The sequence below is a fragment of the Drosophila busckii genome, chromosome 3L (genome assembly GCF_011750605.1).
Source record: "Drosophila busckii strain San Diego stock center, stock number 13000-0081.31 chromosome 3L, ASM1175060v1, whole genome shotgun sequence".
In the NCBI taxonomy this organism is placed as follows: domain Eukaryota; kingdom Metazoa; phylum Arthropoda; class Insecta; order Diptera; family Drosophilidae; genus Drosophila; species Drosophila busckii.
In genome coordinates, this window is record NC_046606.1 from 11,837,055 (window position 1) to 11,861,613 (window position 24,559).

General features: G+C 33.5%; 1 protein-coding gene and 1 non-coding gene across 2 annotated transcripts in view; both read left to right on the forward strand.

The window, feature by feature from the left end:
- Positions 1-1,515: 1,515 nt before the first annotated feature.
- LOC108599128 (reticulon-4 receptor) overlaps positions 1,516-24,559 on the forward strand; it is a 52,529-nt gene continuing 29,485 nt past the window's right edge. Inside the window, exons 1-2 of the mRNA XM_033293862.1 lie at positions 1,516-1,976; positions 11,491-11,551. The gene's annotated coding sequence lies outside the window, so the exon portion shown is untranslated. The remainder of the gene's footprint in view (positions 1,977-11,490; positions 11,552-24,559) is intronic.
- Positions 23,462-23,533, forward strand: Trnad-guc. The gene has a single exon. It is a non-coding gene; the product is annotated as a tRNA-Asp (tRNA).

A 24,559-nucleotide genomic window follows, 5' to 3' on the forward strand; every position in this document is an offset into this window, starting at 1 on the left:
AATGTGGTTTGGGTGGCGAACAATGCTGCCACGTCGAGTTGCACCACCCGAGCAATAACTCAAGTTTTCAAGTTTTCACAATCTGCTGAATACTTTTTTTTCTTTGCTTTTTAAATTTGCGATTAATACTTCGGGTTGTTGTTGTTGTGCTGGCGGCAATTGTTGGGGTGTTGCCGACATCGTTATATTCCAGGCAACATATGCGTTTAGTCCATGCCACGCGACGTGTTGCAACTTCCGGCAGCAGCAGCAAACGGCGGCGCGGAGTTCATAGTTGAAGCAAAAACTGATTACGCGGCAACCGGCGACGCTTTTTGCCCCCCAACAAACACTTAAACCACCCCCCACCCCAATGCTACATAAAAAAAACGTTAAGAATGTGCAGTCAACAAAAACTGCAATTGCATTCAGCTTGGCTTATCTATCAAAACCACTAGCGCCATCTATGCGTGTTTAGTTGAACTACGCAGAGAGCGCGTTAGTGTGTGAGTGGAGGGTTGGGAAAAACTAACTGCGACTGCATTTTTATCTGAGCGCCGAGTGTTTGTTATTCGAAAGCCGGCAAAACACTTCGCTCTCTCACTCTGTCGCTCATTTCTTTTGTGCTCTCTGTTTATCTTTGGTTGCATTTGCTGTTTGTTGTGCTTGTTTATGTTTGGTAAGACCGCTCCCAAAAAACCAAATTGGTTTACATGTTGATATCAATATAGAGTAGGCAACTGATAAAAAGTACAAATCTGATTGGAATAGCAAGACAATTAAATATTTGTAGTTAGTTTAAGCTGTAAACGAATTATATGTAAATACATTAAATCAAAAAATAAATATATAGAAATTATGTAAATCTCGATATCTATTAGTTTATAATATATTTTTGTAGATTAGATTAGATTAGCAGATTATTAATCAATTTAAATCAGCAATTAGTAAATATAAAATACTTTATTTTGTTTAGTGCATTTATAAATATTTATAGCTTTTTAATCGCAATTCGTATTAAATTGTTTTTAAATATTTGTATATATTTTAACTTCAATTTGAATAAGTTATAAAACAAACAAACAAAGAAATAGCGAAATATAGAGTACAAATTTGTAAAAGAATAAAATTAAATTTAATTTATTAAGTAACTTAAGAATTATAGAGTACAAATTTGTAAAAGAAAATATTTATTTAAATTTAATTTATTAAATAACAATAATTTCTAATAAGAAATATTTGAAATAGAATAGTTTTTGCTTAGCCTCGTTGCTCTCTTCTCACATTTAGCGTGGACACAAACCGCACATTTATCTGACTCAATGAGAATCCAATTTGAGTGTTACTCACTACGCTGCGCTCTCGCTCTCTCGCTGCCGCTTATCAATGCGAGACAATGCCAGATAAATTTTGCATTTTCTTATTCGTTGCGCGCTGTTCGTGTCGCAAAGCACGAGAGAGCGAGAGCGAGAGCGAGAGCGCGCGCGTTCGCTTTAGATAATTTTCAGCGAGCAGCGTTGTCTGCCTTAGTTAGTCAGTCGTCAAACGAGTTTCGTAGCGTTCGCAACTGACATATTTCGCCTCGCTCTCTCACCTATAACAAATACAGATACTTTTTTGCCAGTTGAGCCGAGTACGTGCATGTGTTTGGACGTTTTGTGCATAGAGCAAAAACAAATCTGATTTGAGAGCAAAACTGAAACTGAAAACTGCCGTTAGCAGCAGCAGCAGCCGCAGCAGCAATTCGCACAGTTTTTTTTGGCCGCGCGCGTGCAAATTTCCGCAACCAAATCGCAAACCCCCCCCCGCACACTTCGACAAGCGTCGAGCGTGTTTGTTGTCTAGTGATCTGTGTTAACTCGTTTCGCTTGCAATTGCACTCGTCGTGTTATAATTGCTTATGAATGGACGCGCGTATCTTGCAGATACAAATAACAAATATACGCGTGCTACGGCTTTTTTAACAAAAACATAACGGACAACATTTTGGGACAAGCGTAAGTTTTTAACACTAAGCAACTAATTTATAGCTTAAGCTTAGCAACTAACAAGTTCAAGTCACAATCGATAACAAATTTTATGAGTTTTGCGTTTTGTGAAAATTTGAATTCATTAATTATGCAGCGCAGAGCGTGGGGAGGGGCAACTTAAACTTGCTGCCCCAAGTGCTGTCTGCTGCAAAATTTCCAGGAACTTGTTAGGTGTTGCTTTTGTCGTCAATCTTTGCGTGTTTGTTCTCGCACCAAAAGATGTGAATCTACAAAAATGAATGAAGCTGCTGCTGCTGCTGTTTTTATGTAGAAACTGCCGCCCCAGCCACATTTCTGTTGAACGAAAACAGTTACCATTTGCTTAAAGGCGTGGCTTAATGTTAGAAACGTGCTACATGCTGCATGCCACACAACTGTGAGAGATAACTCAATTTCACGCCACTTGACAGTTTTTCAATTAGAAATTCAAATTCGAAATTCATAGTGACAACAACTCAAACTTAAATGTGTTAATTTAAAATAAATTTAAATTGCTTAGCATGTTGCTGACAGCTGATAAAATAAATTGCTAGCGCTATGTTTGTTTAAGTTTGCGCAATTTTTATAGTAAAAACAACTAATCAGCAATCAGTCATCAATCAGTGTAGCTGCAAATGCGCGGAAAAATTTTTTACTAATGAACTCAGCAATTAGCTGACTGCTAAAAGGTCAATAACACATCACATTTGTTTATAAAAAATAATGTGTGTATTGCATAAGTTTGTTGTGCCCGCCGCTGCCACATGCCACATTTTGTTGTAACCTTGATTAAGTTTGAAGATTCTAATGATGCTGCTAATGCGTGCGCTGCTGCTTCATAATGATGATAATGCCACTGGAGCTGCCTGCCACAACAGCATTAACAACTTCTTTGCCACATAGCGGGGAGGGGTGCGGCAGGCGGGGCACGTATTTTTAATTGCCGCCACGGCACTTAGCTAATGTAATTTATATTACATCTTATGCTCTAAAAGCTTTAAGTAGCTAAAAAAGCAACAACAACAACCCAAATGCAGCAGCAGCAGCCACAACAACAACAAAAAAACGTGAAGCTGTCAGCAAGAAAGTAGCAGCAACTTTTGTTTATATTTACCTAACATTGTACTTGAAAGATATTTTTGTAACTTTGCGCTGTCGACGTCGCTGCTTTTTGTTGTTGCTGGCACTTTGGCCTGTTTACAGCTTCAGCTGCGTGTTTGTTTATCTAATGGCTAAAATATATTTAAGCTGTAAAATTTCTTCTTTTTATTTACACAAGTCATAAATACGTTACAACAATAATAATATAAAAAAAAAGGTATTTTCAGTTAAAGTTAAATTTTGAATTTTACACTTGCGCTATTTGCAGCTGTCTCGCTCTTATCTTGTTACATTTTTTTAGCTTTGGTAATTAAAAAGTTTGCTTCAAAAATTTATAACTATGTGTATTTTGTTTCGTATCTGACAATGGCCTTGGCAAAGCTGTAAAACTTGATTTTATTTATTTTAAGCGTATTAATGTCATCAGTGCCAAAGCTGATAAGACGCGGCAGCTTCTTAACGCGCTTTTCATTAGCGCTAAATGCAGCAAGTTTTTTGTTGTGTAGGTGTTTCAAATAGCTGCCGCTAAGGCTTTAAAAAGTTGCGCAAAGCAAAAGTTAATAATTATATTAATATGCTAACTTTCTCTTACAAACTAAAAGCTATAACTAGCCTAACATTTAAATATGTCTACAGTTCTTTGTCTTGACTTAACTCAAGCTAAAGCTGCGACCTTCAGTCCCAACAAAAGTTCATTAGTTAGCCGCGCACTAATAAAAATGTTTGATTGCCCATAATTATAGCCAAGTTAAAATGACAGACGCTGCCGCAGGCATTAAACTAAAATTAGTTTAAATAGCAGCCAGCAATAATAACAACAAAACTACTTATGGCTTTTACATGTACAACGCGTCGTATGTTAATTGCGCATACGCCACGTTAATCAAGCATATTTGCCATGTCAATATTTTATGCTATTTATAGACACGTGTCCTGCGTCCCACTGCGCGTTATGAAAACATTAGCACGCACCTTAGTCTGTTTGCCCAAAGTTTTTGCCAGTTAATTAAGCAAATAAGCTTGGCTCTGTTTATTTAGTTAATTTGCTTTTGTATAGCCAAAGAGAGCGAACTCAAATTAAGTTGACAGAGCTCTTGTGGCTTGCTTTAGTTTGTGTGCTGGCAGCTTAAGCTTAATTACAGTTGCTTAACATTTAGTTGCGCTTAAGTTTGAGTTTGAGTTCAATTTTGCTGTTGTCATAAAATTTTTAAAAAATTGCAGCTAGTTGGAGGCTTTAACTTAAGCTTAATTACACTGAGCTAAACTTACTTAATATTTAGTTGTGTTCCCATTTGAATTGGGTATATAAATTATAAAACATTATTATTTAGTCAAATTTAGCGTTTTGAGTTTATTTTTATATTTTTAATTATAGACAATTTTAAATTAATATACTAAACTTCTAATAAGAAATATTTTATATGCAATATTTTGTCTTATAGCTTAACTTAAGCTTAATTACACTTACTTAACATTTAGTTGCGCTTAAGTTTAAGCAGCAACAATTTTGCTGATAGCGCAGTATCAATAAACTCATAAATTGTACAAAAATCAGCTGTAGCTTAAATATATATATAGTAGCCTATTTTTCGTTTTTTGTTTTGTTTATTTGCATTTATTTGCGCTTGCCGCTTGTTCCGGGGGCGTCAACTTTTGGCCACAAGCGGCAGCCGCTTGACTTAACTTATCTTTTTATATATTGCTGGCTTGCTGTCTTTTTATTGTTGTTGTCAAGTTACAAATTTTTGCATATTTTGTCATAAATTTGCGCGTCTGTTTTTATTATCATGTTGCTGGTCAAGCGCCTACACTACAAATTTATAAATGTTTATAGCTGCGGCCCTGAAAAATGTTCAGAGAGCTGCTAAACGAAGTCGTAGCAAAGAGTTGAGCAAAGCTATGAATAGTTCAAGCTTACCATCTATAATGCTATCTATACATTAATGCTACATTATGTTTTGGTTTTGGAATGTCGCTGAACTGACAACTGAAGCGCATGACGAGCTAGCCAAACAAATATTGAACAAGCAGCCAGCCAAAGTCTTGCACAACAGCGGGGTGGGAGGTGGGGGGTGGCGGCTAGAGCTGCCTGCTGACTGTGTCGTACTAATTTTTATCTTATCGCTTCGACTGATAACACAAACGTAAATAGTTGATAAATAAAATGAGAATCGATGTCGTCGACTCATTTGCCTGACCAAATACAGAATGTCTCAACTAAATGACGCATAGACTATAAAACATATGCGCTATTTATATATATATAAGCTATATATATATAAAGACATAAAAGCGTTTTAATAGATACGAAAGTTCAACAAAATAGCACAAAAATAAATTGAAAAACCAAAATAAACAAAATTTCAACAATAACATAGCACGTGTCTTTTTATATAGAGCAAAGTCGCCCACAGATTTAGTTTTTATAATTGCTGCAATTTTAAGCAAAATTTTATGCTTTAATTAAAAACGCATAACGTTGCTTGTAAAAATTAATTGCAATATGCTGAGCTATTAAATTGATTAGTCTAGCGCACAAATTGTTTTGACTTTGCTAACAAGCAAATTAACTTAAGACAACGTTGTAAGAAAAACAAAAATGTCAAGGTTAATATTTTGTTAAGCTTACATCATTTGTTATTATTGTTAGAACACGTATTTTGCATTTAAGTTTGAGCTACAGCTTTGCAGTTTGTTTAGCATTTTTTTTAATCATTAATTTTCTCATGCATGCAAAACGAGTTTGGTTGCCAAAAATGCAGGCAACAAAAAAAAAATATAAAAAAAAATAAAATATAAAACAAATGACTTCACAGCTTGTGCTGCTGCTCAAGGTGAACTGAATTTAAATTTCATTAGCAGCTACAGTTAGCTGCATATTTAATTAATAATTAAGCAGTTAGACGCCACGTGCCACGCCCAGTTTCAGTCTCATTGCTATTTAAAGTTGCCTTAGCATAGATATATTAAGCTATAGTTTGATTACAAATTTCAACAATGTTTCAACAATCTTTTCACCAATGCGCACTAAATTTATAGAAATTATTTTCAAATAATATATTGCGTAACAATTAATGCCCTTAAAGTTTCTCTCTCTCTCACTCTACGTCTATTTTCTAATTTATTGATTTGCTGTTTGTTTGCTTAGCTGTATTGTTTGTCTATGTTGCCCGTTTGTTTTGTTTGCTTGACTCAAAAATTATTTGGGTTAAATCAACAGGCAGGCAGCGTTGTAATCAATGCATAGAGAAAATCAAAATAAAGTACAATTTTTCTATACTTTTTGTTGGTTTTGTAATTGCTTCCTGGTCGGCCAGCATTTCATGTTCAGCAATTTGTAAATTTTATAGACAAGTGGGCGGCATATTATCAAAAGTTTGCTTAGCATAAATTTTGTGCGTGTCAAATGTGGTGCGAGCTACGGCTATGACTGCTAAATAGATTCGAAGCTTGTGTCTTATCTGCAGCTGAAGCGGAAGTCTGTCAATTAAAGCTTGAGGTGTTGCCACCCAAATAAGCTAAATTCTGCGCAAAAATAGGCTTAGTCACTAGTTAATCTCGTAAGTTTCCAGCCAAGCATTTGGCATAATTTAATTTAATAATTTTTGATTTCTTTTCAAAATTGGAAAATAAATTCACGAGCTCATAGGTCTCAAGTTTAGCTAGTAAAATCGAAAAAATAAATATAAATAAAAAAATATGATTTCAAAATTCGCTTAGTTAGAAAATAAATTCACAAATATGAAATAATTTAATTTAATAATTTTTGATGAATTTTATTTGATTTCAAATTCGCTTATTTAGAAAATAAATTCACAAGCTCATAGGTCTCAAGTCTAGCTAGTAAAATCGAAAAAATAAATATAAATAAATTATAAAATATATAAATATATAATTTGTTATAAAAATATGATTTCAATATTCGCTTAGTTGAAAATAAATTTACATAATAAATTATAATTAAAAAAAAAATTATAAAATAATGATTACAAAATCTCTATTAAAAATAAACTTAGTATCGTTTCTATAAAATATAATAAAATATAAAATAAAATTCTTATAAAATATGTCATACTAAACACGAGTAGTATAGCTCAAAATAGGTTAATCTGGCAACACTGCTGGGCCACTAAGGTTGAGGTTATGTTTGCTCAGTTCAACTTAAAGACAAAGTCAAACTAATAAGCACACAAAGCTCTTCAAGCAAAAAGGCAGCCAAATGTGTTAAAAGGTTTGCACAACGTGTAACAGCGAGTTGACAAAAAGCCATAAAATGCTTACAACACACACACACACACACATACACATACATGCAAAGATTCTTACACAGTGTGCGTCTTCAACTTCAACAAGGGACGCACATTGTGCTGCTGAAATAAAATGCTAAAATTATTCATTTTGCAAATAAGCAGCGTAAATATTTAATTAACAACTCAGCGTTTATACACACACACACATACACATATATATATATATACACACACAGCTGTTTGTAAGCTGGCCCCACATGAGCTCTAAGGTTTCCGCTTTTGCTCGCTCTCTAGCTCATTTCTCGCTCTCTCTCTCTCTCTCTGCTGCTGCTTGCTGGTAATATAATATTTATTTATGCATGTTTGTATATATTTGGCGCAGTTAAAGCTATTCCAGAGCAATAGACGACGCCAGTCGACAGTCAAAGCTAAAACCTGGAAGAGTCTGGGGACAAACTTTTTGCTGCTGTGTTTACTTCTGTAGCTTACGGCATATGCATAAAAATGTGCCTGCTAAAAGGTTAAAGGTTGTGAGAAATGCTTTAATGCATAATAAACACCTAATTATTGGCATTAATTATGTATTAATTAAATTAAATCATTGAATTTATTTTGGGCATATGCGCATTTTCGATTTTTGGGCTATTTAACAGGCAAATGCTAGTTAGAATTCATTTTTATTTATTTAGTTCAGTTGAATTACCTATTTCATTATTCCCAATTACTTGTAGTTATGAATTTAAGACATTAAGATTTTCTTGTTTATCGCTATGCTACTTTATATATGCCTTTAAATAAAATATTTTGCCTAATAATTAATTTTTATTTATTTAGTTAATTTTCGGAAGCAATGAAATTATGTCAATTATTTGCAATTACTACAGTTATTATACCTTCAAATAAATATTTTACTATGAAATAATTTTTATTATTTTTGGTTAATTTTGGAAGTTACATAAAGATAGTTACATAAAGATATATTTTACTTATAATTACTTCTTAATTTTAATTTTTAATGTTGAAGTAATGAAGTAATATTTATTTTTAATTTATCATAATTACTTCAATAATGAAATTATGGTCATTATTAATAATTACTTAGCCTGTTATAAATATTTTTACAATATAATTAACTTTCAATTATTAGTTATTATTGATATTAAAAAATAGAAAGCACACAAAAGTATTTTGCATTTTTCAAATATAATATAATTAATTTTTATTTATTAGCTAATTTTGGAAGTCAGTATTTTTTAATTATTTATTATTTACAATTTTAATGTTGAAGTAATGAAGTAATGACATTTATTTTTAATTAATCATAATTACTTCAATGATGAAATTATGTCATTATCCATAATTACTTCAGTAATTATGCTTTTTATTTGAGGCATAATTTTATTTACTTAGTTTATTTTGGAAGTAATGATTTAATTAATTATATATAATTAATTAAATAATTGAATTTATGACATTAATATTTTTCTTTGTCTTAACTTAACTTTTATATGCCTTAAATTAAATATTTTGCTAATAATTACTTTTTAATTATGATATTATTATAAAGTAATTAAATTATTTAACGCAAGTATACAAATTAGTTATTCAATGCTATACCAACTTATTTAATTCTAATGCAATTTCTTTACAAATTTTAAATGCATTGCATAAATGTGTAACTTTCCAATCTCTACCAAAATATCTTTAATCTCTTAATCTTGTGGCTACCACTAACTTTATCTTTCTCTTGTTTAAAAGCTGTTTAGATTAACGTTTAGATAAAAGACACAGCGACACATTAAAATGAATATTATGATCTATAAACTGAAACTCAAAGCTGCTCGGCTCGGCTCGGCTCGGCTTTCTACAAAGCAAGAAATTACTTTTGGCCAGTTAATGGCCTAACGAGTTGCTACCTGATGAATTTCTTGATTGTGCGGCGCCTCTTTCATTTGCACAACATAATTAAGCAGAGTTTTAAATAATTTAACCTATGGGTGGACTCGTAAAAAACTAGAGTGCGCCATTAAAAGACCACCCAAGAAGCAAAAGCAAAAGCAGCAGGCGTGGGTGCGTGCAAAATACAAAAAAAAAAAAGAAAAGAATAAATAAAAATAAATACAGAGCACCAGGCAGTAAAAGTCTCGTAGCTGGGAAATAAAAAAGGTCAAGACATTTTATAGCTATTTTTCGCTTAGGCGTCTTTTTTCGGCTATAAGGCAAAGTTCATACTTTTGGGCTAAAACTAGGTGTTAAATAATAAATGGCTGAAGCCAAGCAAAGGGCTGAGAATTGTGCCTTGCCAATAAAAACGCAAGTTGCGTGCTTTTGACTTATTGTTGCAACTCCGCACCCTCCCCGCCGACTTGCCCCTAATGACATTTTAATAGCTTAAGCTCAAGCAGCAGCAGTTGCAAGTTAAGAACAAGAGGCGGCAATAATATGCGCCGTGAGTTTTACGAGTTGTTTGGCCTGAAACAAAACATAAAGCTCACAATTTTGTCTTTTGTGCAGTGTAACGCGCTTTTAATGGAATATTTGAGCACCTGGCAGCAGCGCATAAAATTTGAAAAGTATTTCTTTGGGCCTTTGGCACGTGCCGCCTGCTTTGATGGCCTATAAAATGCATAAACATATTTGTTATTAATTGCTTTATTTCGTTGCTGAATTTATTAGCGCATCGATTTTTCATGCGCTAAGCCGCTTTAAGGACGCACAAAGCTGCCGTCACTAGCGTAGCGCACACCAGCACTAGCATTAAAGCTATTAACTCATTGGGCTACAACAATACCCAAAATGCCAATTAAAGCGAAGGGCAACAACAAGAACAAGGAATTTAGCTGCTGCCCCAGACTTGAGTAATTTAATTAGTGCCGAGCTCTGTGCATAGCCAGGCCAGGCAGGGAGTGCTGACTGTACAGGTCAGTCAAGCGTTTATTTTGCCTTTGCTTAGTTAGTGGCAAAACAAATGAAATCAAATGTGAAGCGGCACAATCTTAATAATGCCAGAGCAACTGTTATTAAAGCTAAGCAGGGGGTGGGGGGCTGGTGGGGCAGCTGCAAATTAGGCTTGTCGAATTGGCTAATATTGCTCTGAATATGAAACTTAATTGCCTGCAGTCGAATGCAATTAGTTGTAGACTATACAAAGCTAAAATCTTAGATTAGTTTGCTTTAAAATTAAGCTGCAAATAGCAGAAATTATTAAATAGTTATAGCACTAATTAAATAGTAAATATGCATAGCAAACTATTTTATGCTCAATCGATACAGCAATTAAATTTGAATAACAAAGTTGCAACTTAAAATTAGTATGCAAATAATTACTATATAAATAAAATTTTAACAAAATATTTATTAATAATAATTGCATAAAAATGATTGGAGTGCGTCACTAAATATATATTTGTATATATAAATACTAGTATGCAAATAATTACTATATAAATGGAATTTATTATTACAAAATATTAACATATTGGTTATGGGAAACAGCACAAAAGTTCAAGTATACACTGCTTTCTATCGACTAAACGTATAAAAAGTAATTAAAATATTAATTACCTGATTAAAAAATAGCACTGAGAATTTTTTTATAGCCAACAAATATATTTTAACAACATTATTTCAATACTTTATAATAGCTAAATGGTTAAAAAGTAATATAAATATAAAAAATAGTTCTCTGAGTGTAAATTCAACAAATACAAAAATATAAATTTTTATAAACTCTATAATTAATATTTAAATTAACAAATTATTTATTATTTATTTATTTAAAGCTTATGATTCTAAAATTTGCGAATACTAAATAAGCTGTAAATAAGAAGAATATTTTAAAAAATATATATAAAAAAGAATAAAATAATATAATAAAATATGTATAAATAAATTTTAAAAAAATAATAAATAAGCTGAAACTGCGAAGAATATTTTAAATGTTTAAAATTTAATAAATAAATAGTACATAAATATATAAAATTACAAATGACATAAAATAAATTTAAAATTTCGCAGAATATTTTGATGCTAATAAATCAACAAATAATAATATTAAATAAATAAATACTACGAAATAAATAAATTTATATTAAATAAAAATATTTTTCACACACAAAATATGCTAATATTTATAGTTACTTTATTTACAGTTATCTACGCAGCAGACTTCGAGCCCAATTCTGTTCACAGCTGCTGCGCTAACCTGTTGGGGTAAGTCTTTGTTGCTTATCGATCTAAATGTGGCCAAGCGACCAAGTCGAGAGCGCCTGTTCACGTGTTGTTTAACACGCTGCGACGGCTGCTGCTGTTGCCAATTCCCAAGCCCAAACCCCCACCACCCCCCTGGGCTCTTGAAATGCGAGACGCTTTGGCCTGTCGCTTGCTATTCATGTGCGGCTGCTATCATAGACATTCAAATTGAATTACAACAAACACACCAAGGGGGCAACTGACAGTTGCAATGGCCTTAGACTCAAATGTGCAACACTCGATCGGGCGGGTGGTGGTAGGGGGGGTAGCAAGTGCAGTAGACATTGAAAGGAACTTGCGGACTACGGTCACAACTCAGGTGATATATCGCCAAACTAGTTTACGCAACATGTGGCATGTGCATTTTGCATGCCACACAAGCAAAACACACACACAAAAAAAAATTGACATTTTGACATGTGGCGTTGCCTCAAGATTTGCCACAGATAAACTACAAATGGTCAGACGAGCGACCGGTTGCGGCACTAGCGTAAAGTGTCTTTTACACACACACACATGCACACATAGATCTTAGAAAACTGTGTACGTGCCACGTTTTGTGGCTGCTACAATTTTTAATGGATTGACGGCCCAGACAGCGTATGCAACATTAGAAACCCGGGCGGGTCTCTCGTTTACCAAAGTCATGCACACACACACACACACACACATGAGGCGTGCCACAAGCTGCAGCACACACTTGCAACATGCAGATGCAGCTGCTGTTGCAGTTTCTTAGCCTTGCCTCTTGGCTTGGCTACTGCTGTTTTTTCTTTCAATAACTGACCCCACTCACACGCTCTCTCTCTCTCTCTCTCTCTCTCTGTTGCCAGCACGTACGAGCGCCTCAAGTATCTGCTGTCTGCTTGCATATCAGTTACCCAGTTAGCCAACCCACCTCCCCCCTCCCTCTCTCTCCCTCTCTCTCTGCTTGGGTGTCAATGCTCATTTTATTTATATATATTTTATTTTTAATTGCATATTTTTATTCTTGAGGTGTCTACGCAACTGATAAACAATGTCCGAGTGTCGTAACCATGACTTTGACTTCGGCTTGATCGCGTTCAGCTAATTGGCAAATTGAACGGTAATTTACAAGGCATTTATTAGGCCATTAACAAAAGAGTTGCAAGCTCGTAAATAAGCCAATTCTATGCCATTCTAAGCAGCTACAGCAATTTAAATAACTAAGCTAAGCAATTTTAATGGTTAGTTAATAAATGTAGAAATTTTGCATTAGTTAAACAGCGCTTTAAATTTTATATATAAATAATGTTACTTTCTATAGCTAAGAATGTTAATTATTTACTCAAGCTGTTTTTATTAATTTATGCAATTATTTGCATTATTTGGTAAAAAAAATTATTACAAATATTTAAGCAAGCAAGCGTAATTTTTTCATTAGCAACTACTAATAATTATTTATACATTTTTATGCTATTTTCATTAACGCTAATGATTATTTTTGCTTAACTTTATATAAATCATTAATAATCATTAAGTGTAAGCAAAGCAAACGTCAAACTAAAAAAACTGCCAAAAATATTTATTAAATATTTTAAGCTTAAAATGCATGTTCTTTATAAATTTGCTGCTCTTTTAAAAAGAACAGGATTTTAAATATATATTTATATTTTAATACCTATTTTTTAACAATTTTATTTTAAATTTCGTTTTATTTTTTAATATTTTATATAAATAACTAAAGCATTTATGTCGAATTTTTTTTTATTTATTAAGTTGTTTCTCACAGTACTTTCAAAATATATATATTTTTTCATATTTTAACAGCTATTTTTTAAGAATTATATATTTTAACTTTCGTTCTATTATTTAATAAATAACGCATTTACACTTGCTTTGTATTTATTTAGAATTTTTTACTTATAACTTTGTTTTTCGCAGAATTTTAAATATATTTTTTTATATTTTAATATCTTTCGATCTAATTTATAAATAAATAACAAAAGCATGACACTTGCTTTGTATTTATTTAGAATTTTTCGTTGTTTATAAATTTGTTTATCGCAGTATTTTAAATATACATATATTTTTTATATTTTAATATCTTTCGTTCGATTTATTTAGAAATAAATAACAAAAGCATGACACTTGCTTTGTATTTATTTGGAATTCTTTTCATCTGACAGCATTTAAATATATACATTTCTTTTTATATTTAAATAGTTTTTTTTTATTTTATTTTGTCTTTCGTGCTATTATTTAACATTCTAAATAAGGAACTAAATAAATTTGCATTTAATTTCGTATTTTTTTGTTAATAAATTTGATTCTCTGTAACTAAAATATAAATATTTTTATATTATCATATTGTTATTCATTTATTATTCAAAGGCGAGTTAAAATAAACATTTTAAATAAATTTAGAATTTGTTTGCTTATAAATTTATTTCTCGCAGTATTTAAATATAAATATATATTTTCTATATTTTAATAGCTATTTTTTAATTATTTTATTTTATCTTTCGTTCAAATAAACATTTTAAATAAATTTAGAATTTTTTTGCTTATAAATTTATTTCTCTCAGTATTTTATTTTTAGTATATTTTCTTATATTTAAATATCTTTTGTTCCGATTTAACTAAAGCATGACACTTGCTTTATATTCACTAAACATTTTAAACTTTGTTATCAACAGCGTCTCGCTGCTAATATTTGCAGCTATTTAGACACTAGAATTTATCGCTCATATTTTGAGCAGTGTAAAAGCTATCAGCACATAAAGTGATGTAATAAAAATATATGTGTATGCGCTTATGCATTTTTCATGCAAATATCTCTAAACATTTTGTTAGCTAAAAGCTTTCGCATGAACTGGCGTCTAGACAAGTTGCTTTTAGTAACAAATGCGAAGGCAACAGACAGTTTTGGGGCTTTGAAGCAAACTATATGGATATGGATAGGGATACAGCTGACTGAGCGACTGAGTGTCATAATTGATATTCATGTGCAGCTTTTGTGGCTGCTGCTGCATCTCATTAGAGGCAACTTACCTGCGCACATAATCAGGCGTTGCCTGCATAAATAAATAAATAAATAATTCTGCAACAATTAGCATAAGTTGCGTTGACAACTTTCCAACAAAGTTATGACTAACTTAGCAGACTCGTTGCTGTGGCTGCTGCTGCTGCTGATGATGATGTCAGTAAGCGCTACCAGTCGATAAACATAAATAGTTATCTGCCACACTGCCTCACCCCCTCTCACTCGCCACTACTGCGCATCGTTAAGTGCTTGGCTTTATGGCCAAGCCGCTGTCTGTCTTTAATTAGCGCTTCGCCTGACAATTAAATAATATTTTTTTTTATTTTTTTTTTGCCAACTCTCTACTTTGTTGTAGCTACAACTGCCAGTGGCAGCTACAGCGCTGCGACTTTATCTTGGCTGCAGCTACAGCAGCTTCAATTTTATATCTGAAGTTTGCCGACTTGTTAACGCGTCAAGTTTTAATTATTGCAGCATAAAAAACAACAACAAATTGTAGTTTTTGATATGCAAAATATTTTTTCACACTTTTTATGGCTTTCGGCTCGTCACTCTTCATCATCAATTTGTTTTCACTGGCATATTTTTGATTTGTTGCTAATTTGCAGCCCTTTTTTTATGCCCCAGCGTTGCTTTTATCGATTTACGAGCTTTGATTATGACACTCGGCGCTTTTGACAGATTGACATGCATTTTGTCAATATAAAATAAAATACAATTTTAACAGCCCCAGCCAGCCAGTTTGTCATTTGATTTGATTTTGATGAAGGTCGTTTCTATTAGCTGAAGCTAAATTATGGGAAATACTTTGGTGGGTCGACCTTCGACCATTTCAACGATTTGGCCTCAAACAGTGGCTACGATTGTAAGCGATAGCGCCCTTAAGAATAACAAGCCAAGTAGCTTAGCTCAGTTATTTTTAATAGATGCGCATGTTTTATGTAACTTCTGTGAAGGTTTTTAAAAGCTCAATTTACATGCATTTATTTGTTATTGTTATTTATCTTAAATTTAATAGCAAGCAAAACAAATGTGCGATAGCTAAATGGGTTTCTACTGTTTAAACTAAGCGACTGTTGCTACTAATTAAAACTATTTGTTATGCCTCAAAATTAGTAGTACTACCTTAGCTACTACCATTTATTTATTTAGTATAATAAATTAAACGAAGAGCAATCAAAGATTTCACTGAAAGTTTTGCACTGTTGAGTCGTAAAGTTGAGCGAATTTCATCTTCTTTTCATACATCTTTATTTCATTTAAATTTACTTAAAATCTTATTTTCAAGTCTATTATTATTATTCAATAAAAAGAATAAGCATACATTTTTTTTAATCATCAGTTTCGTTAGTTAATATTTTTAATAAATATAGCTAGCAATTTAAATTTAGCTTTTTAAGTTTTAAACAATTTACATTGATACTTGAATAGAATGTTGCCAACTATCGGTCGTCAATTATAGCAAAACAGGCGAACCAAAATAGGCAAAAATAGCTAACAAAATATATTGGTGAAAAAATGGGAAATTTGATTAAAAAACAAAAAAAAAAGGGCGCAGAACTGGTGAAATCAGTCGACCTTTTTTTTTAGTATCAACGCCACACCCACCTTAAAAATTAGTTTAAATAGCATTTTTACAAAAATGTCAAAGTGTATAAAAATAGCCGAATTTGACGTGAAAATAGCTAAGTTGGCAACTCAGGGATGCCACCTTTCGCAAAGTAGCATTAACTGCTCAAATGCTGTTTAGTTTTATATACAAAACAATATTTGCTTTAGAAATTTTGTATATTTATGAACTATTTTGTTTATTAAATTTACTTTGTGCACATAAAATGTTCATAACGCTTGGAAAATAGCGCAGCCATATTCAAAACGCATCGCATTTGCTATTAAACTTGAGTACTTTTTGTTACTTTCCCTCCTCCTCGCTCTCTCTTTCTCTCGCACGCACTTGACTAAGTTAACCCTATTAGCTGGGCGCGCTGCTATCTGAGTCCCATCATCAAAGCCATCACGCCCCTTAATACGCGAATTGCTTTCGCTATTCTTCGTGCTTATTTACAGCTTGACATTTCACTCGCCAGTCCCAGTCGTCGCCACCACTCGCGGCACTTCAATGCGCTCCAATTGCATTTTATGACAGACCAAACTGACCTACTTACGCTTTAAGTTGCTGCCACACCCGCGCAACAGCGTAACGTTGTCATCCTTTTTTTCAATCGCATTATAAATTTAATGTGTTGACCTTTTTGGCTGGTCTCGCTCTCGCTCTCGACCGCAATTTCAATAGATTGGCTGCAGAAATCTGAAATCTGCTACTAAAAGGCAACATAAAATTTAACTAAAATGTGCATAAGTAGCAACTGCCTTGGGTTCGACTTGTAGCGCTACAAGTGAGAGCTCCCACCCACCCACTCGCATTGCGTAAGCGTTGTGTGTATCTTTAAGATACTTTTTCTTAAGGCGTGTTATGGGGGCTGTAGCATTTTACGCTCGCTGCACGCACGTCCTTCCGTCCGCCCGCCAATATCCTGCAAGCATTTCCCCTTTACTTTCTGCTGTTGCCTTTTGTTGCGCTCGAAGGTCGTCGCACACTTTTTGTTGTTGTTGTTGTTGCCGCTTTGGCTCAAGTCATGGGTAAAAATTTTCGTGACAAAAGCTGCGTAGCTACAAAAAAGAAAAATTGAGAAAAACAAAAGCAGAAAAACTTTATAAAGAGTTCACTCGGTTTTTCGTTGTTGCTGTTGCTATCGCTTGGCATTGAATAAAACGTCTTCAACTAGAAGCAAAACATTGTAAATTGTTTTTCTTTGGCATACACAACAATCTAACCCCCACCCCCCCCTCTTGCAGTTTTGAACACATGTTCGCTGCTATTTTTGTTCAATTTTTCAGTGCTGCTGTCATCTTTTATGCTTTTGCCCCTGACCATGTGCGCACTTCAAAAGCCGCTTGAAAAGAAAACAAAACTTTTGGCCAGCCAGCCAGCCAAGCCAGAAGGACTAACCTTAGTTCAATATAAAAGTCCGCTGCGCTTCAGTGATTTGTGCTTGAGCAAATATTTTATTGACTATTACTTTAACTGCTGCTTGTTTTTATTTAAGCTCTTCTTTTATTTATTATGTAATTTTATTTTTAGCAGTCTTTAGATCTTAAGCGTATGCCAAAGGCCATAACATTTAGCTCTTAATCGATCATATAGCAAAAATTGCCGCGAGCATAACGAACATAATTTTTGGCTATATATTTGCGCTGTTGTGAATTGCGGGCAATTAAAACATTTAACACGCATTAAACATAAGGCCGAGCGCGCAATTTATCAGCACGACGCCGCATATTAAATTTAAAAAGTATTTTTTTTTTTTGATAAATAAAAATTTCAACACCATGGCGTATACTTAATTGGCTCGCGCAGGCGCTAATGAAAAAAATAAAAGCCAATAATACAATACAAATAATTAAGTGCGCAGAGTGGGTGGTGGGTGGGCTGCTAGTGTTGAAAAACATTTTTAAAGCCATTGGCTACTAATTTTATTGGACTTTTGGCTGCTAGCAACATTTTGCTTTGGCACAAATGATTATTGCAAGCTATAAAATAAAAATACAAGAAAAAAGAACAGACAGACAGACAGACGGACGTACAGACGGGAGTTCACAGCTGCTGGTCTGAGCATTGCGTAAGCTATAGAGAAAATGAAACCATGCTTGAAATCTATTGTTTGTCCTTGGGGGGTGGTGGGTGCCAGACAATTGCAATGAGCGTAGCGCCCCAAATGGCCAGAGCGAAGTAAAAGGCAAGTGAAAATACATGCGAATCTAAAGAAGTAGCAACTGATGCTACACATAATTGAAAAACATCAAAACAAATGTACACAGACGGACGGAAAAACAAAATGAAAATCAAAGCGGCAATAGATAAAAAGATACAAACTCATTTGCTAGCTACTGCAAATAAAACGTACGCACGTTATAAACAAAAATTAGCTGCAAATTTAAGCATTTTCATTTCATTTACAATTACAAAAAAAAGCAATAAACTAACATGTATAAAAATAGTCAAAAATTAGCTAAATAAAATAAAAGTAGTCATTATTTTTTTTAACAATTTAGCAAAAAGATATAAGATATAATTTAAAAGTGTAGCAATTTATGAAAAATGATCTAAAATTAGCTAAAAATACTATAAAGTAGTCATATTATTTTTAGAAATTAAAGTAACTAAAGAAAAAAGCTAAAAATTAAAGTAAGAAAAGAAACAAGATACAAATAATAATTTAAAATTTAAAAAAAAAATCTAAAATAACCTAAAAATATCATAAACTAGTCAAATTATTTTTTAACTATTTAGAAAAAAATTATACAAAGATATAAGAAATAATTTAAAATTGTGAGAATATTTAAAAATAGTCAAAAATGAGCTAAAATTATCATAAGTAGTCATATTAATTTTAGAAATTAAAGTAACTAAAAAACAAGATATAAAAAAAATTTTTAAATTGTTGCAATTATTTAAAAATAATTATAAATTAGTTAAAAATAATATAAAGTAGTCAGTTTTTTTAAACTATTTAGGTAAGAATCGAGTAGCGCTTTAGATACAAATTTACAAGAAATAATTCAAAATTGTAGCAATTATTTAAAAATAGTCAAAAAGAAACTAAAAATAAAATAAGTATGTATATTATTTTTTAACTATTTAGAAAAAAATTAAGTAACACTTTATATAGAAATTTATAAAAAATAATTTAAAATTGTGAGAAAATAGTCAAAAATTATAATTTTTAGAAATAAATAAAGAAGCGCTTTAGATATTGACAGATACAGGAAATAATTTAGAATTAGAACTATTTAAAATTAGCTAAAAATAATTTAAGAAGTCAAATTATTTTTAAAAAACTATTTAGGTTTAGTTACGAGTTACAAACTCATTTGCCAGCAGCAGCAAAATAAAGTTTTATGCATTGGGCGTTAGATAAGTGCGCACATTATAAAAAAAAGAAATTAAACAACTAAAAGTTGCAGTTTGCAGCTTGTCATACGCTCATTAGCATTGCATTAAAATAATGAAAAAGCTTTCACTTTAATGCAAAAACCGCAGTTAGTCAAATGTCAAAAGCAGGTTGTGTACACAGCAGCAACCAAACAGCAGCAGCAGCAACCAACAGCAGCAACCAACAGCAGCAGCAGCAGCAACATCGGTAGTTAAAAAGTAAATGCCGAAACTGTTTATGTTTATTTATGTGTGTGTGTGTGTGTCAGTCAGTCACATATAGTGGACTTGCTCCAGTTGCTGCTGCTGTTGCAGTTGATGTTGCACGTAGGTTTTACTCTGGCCATAAACAAGGACACGTACGCAATTAATTGCAGAATTATTACAAATTTCATTACATGCTAAAATATGCAAATTGTTTGACGTTGGCGTTGCAGCAGCTGCTCCCCTCTCTGCCCCCCTTTTGCACGCTGTCCATGCAATTAAATGCATTTGCATACATAATAAATAAATAATGTTGCAACAGCCAGCGCCATCGCCAGCGCATGTTGATGCTACTCCCCAAAAAAAGAAGAAGCAGCTACATCAGTTTATAATATGCATACGCTGAAATGCTTTTTAATTATCATTTTAATGTGTTTATGAACATTAGAAATGCATGTGAAAATTGCTTGCTAAATGCAAAATACAGCGCGGGGGGGAACTGAGCTCAGCGTGTGCGAGCGAGACAGCTGCAGCTTGTGAACAAATGGCAACAATTTTCTGCATGCAGCTGCCACAGCGAGGGGCAATCGACTACTAAGCACAAGGGGGTGGCTTTATCAGTAGCAAGCCATTGGCAAAAGCGAAATTCAAACAGTTGAAGTTGAAGTCCATTACATCAAAAAAAAAAAGAAGGCAAAAGTGTTACAGTAAACATTCTATATAAGCAAACAATTAGGTAGATTACAGCAGTACAATTTGTAAGCTTAAATAATTTGTTGGCTTCAATATAAAAAATCATTTATATATTGATATATATTTATAAAATTTTAGTTTTAAAGTTGCTTTGGTTGCAGCAAAAAATTATAATTTCAATTTATTTCTTAATAAATAACAAGGTGGACAGGTTAAAGTTGCGGCGCCACCAACATTTAAATACACTCTGAAGAGTATCGCAGCAAACACACGCATGCACTCACTAAACACATACACACAAAACAGCTAACGCGTCACAGCTCGTTTTTCGCTGTAGGTCAGCAGCGAGGACGCCGCTGCGTGCAAGCGACGTTTGTATTGGGCTCAGCACCGTGCACCCCGCTGTCTATATTGAAAATTTAAATGTGAATAATTCTAAGTTTATTTGGGGGGGGGAACCGATCGTTTTTTTTGGGGGAAAAAACTTGCACAATCCGGTGAAAACATGACTAGGCAATTTTGTGATTTATTTCAGATTTTAAAGATTTTTCTACTGCCTTATATATTGTTTTTTTCGATTTGCGGGGGAGGGGGGAGGAAATAAAAAAAATAAAATAAAAGCGTTCGGGTTTGGATATAGGAGCAACTATATTACTTACCAAATTTGGTTGCTCTAGCTCTTATAGTTTCTGAGAAACAGTTGCTCAAAAATTCAGACGGACAGGACGGACAGACCGGACAGACGGACATGGCTATATCGACTCGGCTCGTCGAGCTGATCAAGAATATATATACTTTTGTCTGTTCTGCCACGCCTCCTTCTGCCTGTTACATACATTTGAGCAAACTTCCATAATTACCCTTTCCATTTTTTTACAAAAAAATGATCAAAGTGCTATAAAAATAGAGAATAGAAGTGCCATAATTGTAACGAAATTAAAATTTTAATTTATAATTGTTAGCAAATGACTTTTTAACTACTCTTTTAGCAAAAACTAAAGTAAGCGCTTTAGATAAAAAAGTACCAAGATTTCAAAGTTATAGAAATAATTTAAACTGTAGCAATTTATTTTAAAAAATATTTTTCAAAATTTTTAGAATATGCGAAATTAAAAATTTTTTTTTTGTATTTTTTTGATTTTTTTTTAATTTTTAATTTTAAAATTAAAAATTTTTTTTTATTTTTTTAATTTTTGCAATTAATTTAAAACAAAAAAAAAAAAAAAAAAAAAAAAAAAAAAAAAAAAAAAAAAAAAAAAATGATTGTTCTGATTTATTTGTTTTATAATGGAAATATCAGAGGTTTCAATTTTAAGTTTCATTATCTTATCCATTACATCCTACAAAAAAAATTTCCGTAATTTTTTAATACGCTATACATTGAATGGGCTCACCTGTTTAAATATTGTAAAATTATTTTAGTTTTCTATGAAATTGTTACTCTCAACATAAATATATATATATATGGAAAATAATAGGTCCGCTTGTATGTATGCATAGAAACATTTGAATTGCATCCAATTGCTAATAAATGCACATTGGTATTGCCTATATAGAATGTTTACTGTACACATTTATTTTTGTTTGTTTGTATGCGCATTGTTCTTGTAATTGCTGCGCCTGTTTGGCAGTTGTTGCTGCTGCTGCTGCGCTGCTGTTGCTTTTGTTGTTGTTATTACAGCATAAATATTGCATGTCTACAAAATATTTGGGTTAAAATTTTGCACGCACACACACATGGACAACATAAAAAATTGTTTTATTTGCATGATTGCACAGCAAAAAGGGAGAGAGCAGCGTGTTGAAGAGCATGGTGAGAGGAGGGGTGGGGCAATAGGAGTTTCGACTGCCTGTGCCTGCCTTTCAGTTGAGTGTCAGTTGAGTGGCATTTACGCTGCCAGCGGCGACAGCAGCAGCAGCAGCAGCAACAGCAGCGCGTCGACTGCAATTCGAAATTGTTAGTGTAATTGTTTCAGTTGTTGTTGTTTTGCTTTTGTACCTTTTTGCTGATTGTTTTGCAGCTAACATACGAATAACACAAATAATAACAGCAAACAGCAAAAAGCGCACCTTGCGGTTTATGTGGTGAACGCCGCGTGCCGCTATCGCGCGCTCTCTTACACACACACACACATAGACATAGTTAAAGCGAGTGAATTGGACCGTAAGAGCGCCCAAACCAAACAGCACCGCTGCTGACGTCACATGTGGAGCACAATTTTTTTCACTGCTCTTTGTTTTTTTTTTTCTATATTTTATGCCTTGTGCATTATTATGAGAGTGCAAACGTTTTGGGACTGCGGCACTTTGTTTGAGTTGTTTGATAGTTGTTGTAATAGCTCTCCGAGGAAATGTTATCAACAATGTTGACGTGCTGACAGCTCAAAAAAAGTGAATGTCTACTTGCCGCAAAAATATTGCAAAGCATTATTGTAAATATAAATTCAAATATATTTGTAAAATACGCAGCAGCAGCTTTGCTTTCTCTGTCGAAACCCCCATAGACATTGCGTCTGGCTGCCGCCTCATGCGTTGAGACGCGTCACACGCCATAAGCACCCACTTAATTTTAACGAGTGGGAACAACATACTACACAAAAAAAAAAGTTTATACAAGTCTATGCATAAATAAAATCAAACAAAAAAACAAAGCAATTCCATTTGTTTGCTTGCGGCTGTGTGTTGCGTTAAATTTTAATCAATTCCATCATCATAACAAGAACAACAACAACGCGCTCTCTGAACTCAACAAAGCGTAATATTTGGTGAGTTTAGTTAGCGCAGCAAAGTTACTCAACTGAGCTGAGAGAGAGCTCTGCATGTGTTGAGCTTAGCAAAGTTACTCAACTCAGCTGAGCGCGCTCAGCTAGCAAGAATTTTACTCACTGTGTTGAGTTTACGCTCTTTGCTATAAGAACTCACCTTGCTTGATCGCTTACGCATATGTAAACGTTTAGCGCAGCTGCTTATAACATCCTCGATAGTATAGTGGTCAGTATCCCCGCCTGTCACGCGGGAGACCGGGGTTCAATTCCCCGTCGGGGAGAATGTTGAAAATACTTTTTTTTTTATTTTTTTTTGCTGCGCATATTGCACACATGACTTTTTTTTTTTAGTCAATGTCAAGCCGCAAGTTAGAAATCATAGCAAAGCCGCAGCCAAACCCATAACCAGCTACCAAAAGTGCGTTGTGCTCATTCAAGCTTGAAACAAAAAAAAAAACAAGCGTAAACTAAAAATCTGCGCAAACCGCAGAACAATGGTTGGGAATAGGTTTCGTTTCAAAAATCTATGCACAAGCTGACTATTGTTTGGCCTATAAGCTGCCCCCCCACAATTGCTTTGGGCTCTCCACTGACCATTGGACCACAGAAAATCACGTTATTTCAATTTTAAGCGCTTGTGCTCTCTCTATCAAATGACTGCAGCCACCATCGGCGGCAAATGCCACAAATGCCTGTTGGGGCGCCCACATGCAAATATTTGAAATAATCCGGCGAGCTGAGTCGCCAATTCATCAACAGGCCTTAGGTTGTGTAGCATAGTGTAGGCAGCAGTTCAAATATAGAGAGAGAGAGAGTCTCACTTTCGACGCCTCTTCAGTTGCATTATCATGCGTGCGCCCCCCTCTAATGAAGAATTATGTTCATAATTTTCTAATTTATCGCCGCCTGACAACATGTTGTGCACTCTATGATGATGATCATCATCATCATCATCATCGTCTGTCTAACACTTAAGTGTGTCAAAATGTTGTGCGAGCTGCCACACACAAATTGCTGTGGCATATGCTGGTGTCTCCCCCTCCAGCCGCCCCTCTCAAAACTAACAGCGTGTCACTTACACACACTTTATATACATATATATATATAGCATATAGCTTATATTTATTTATGATGCGTCGAGTCTTAACTCAAAAACTCTTTGTAGATCTTGCGCGCGTTTGGTTCACAGTTCAAAAAGTCATTTCAAGTTTCTTGTTACAACGAAAATTTCCAGTGAAAGTTGCTGCTATTAGTTTTCACTTAGTTTTAGTTCTTTAGCGTGGCGCGTATTAAGTTACTCAATACTT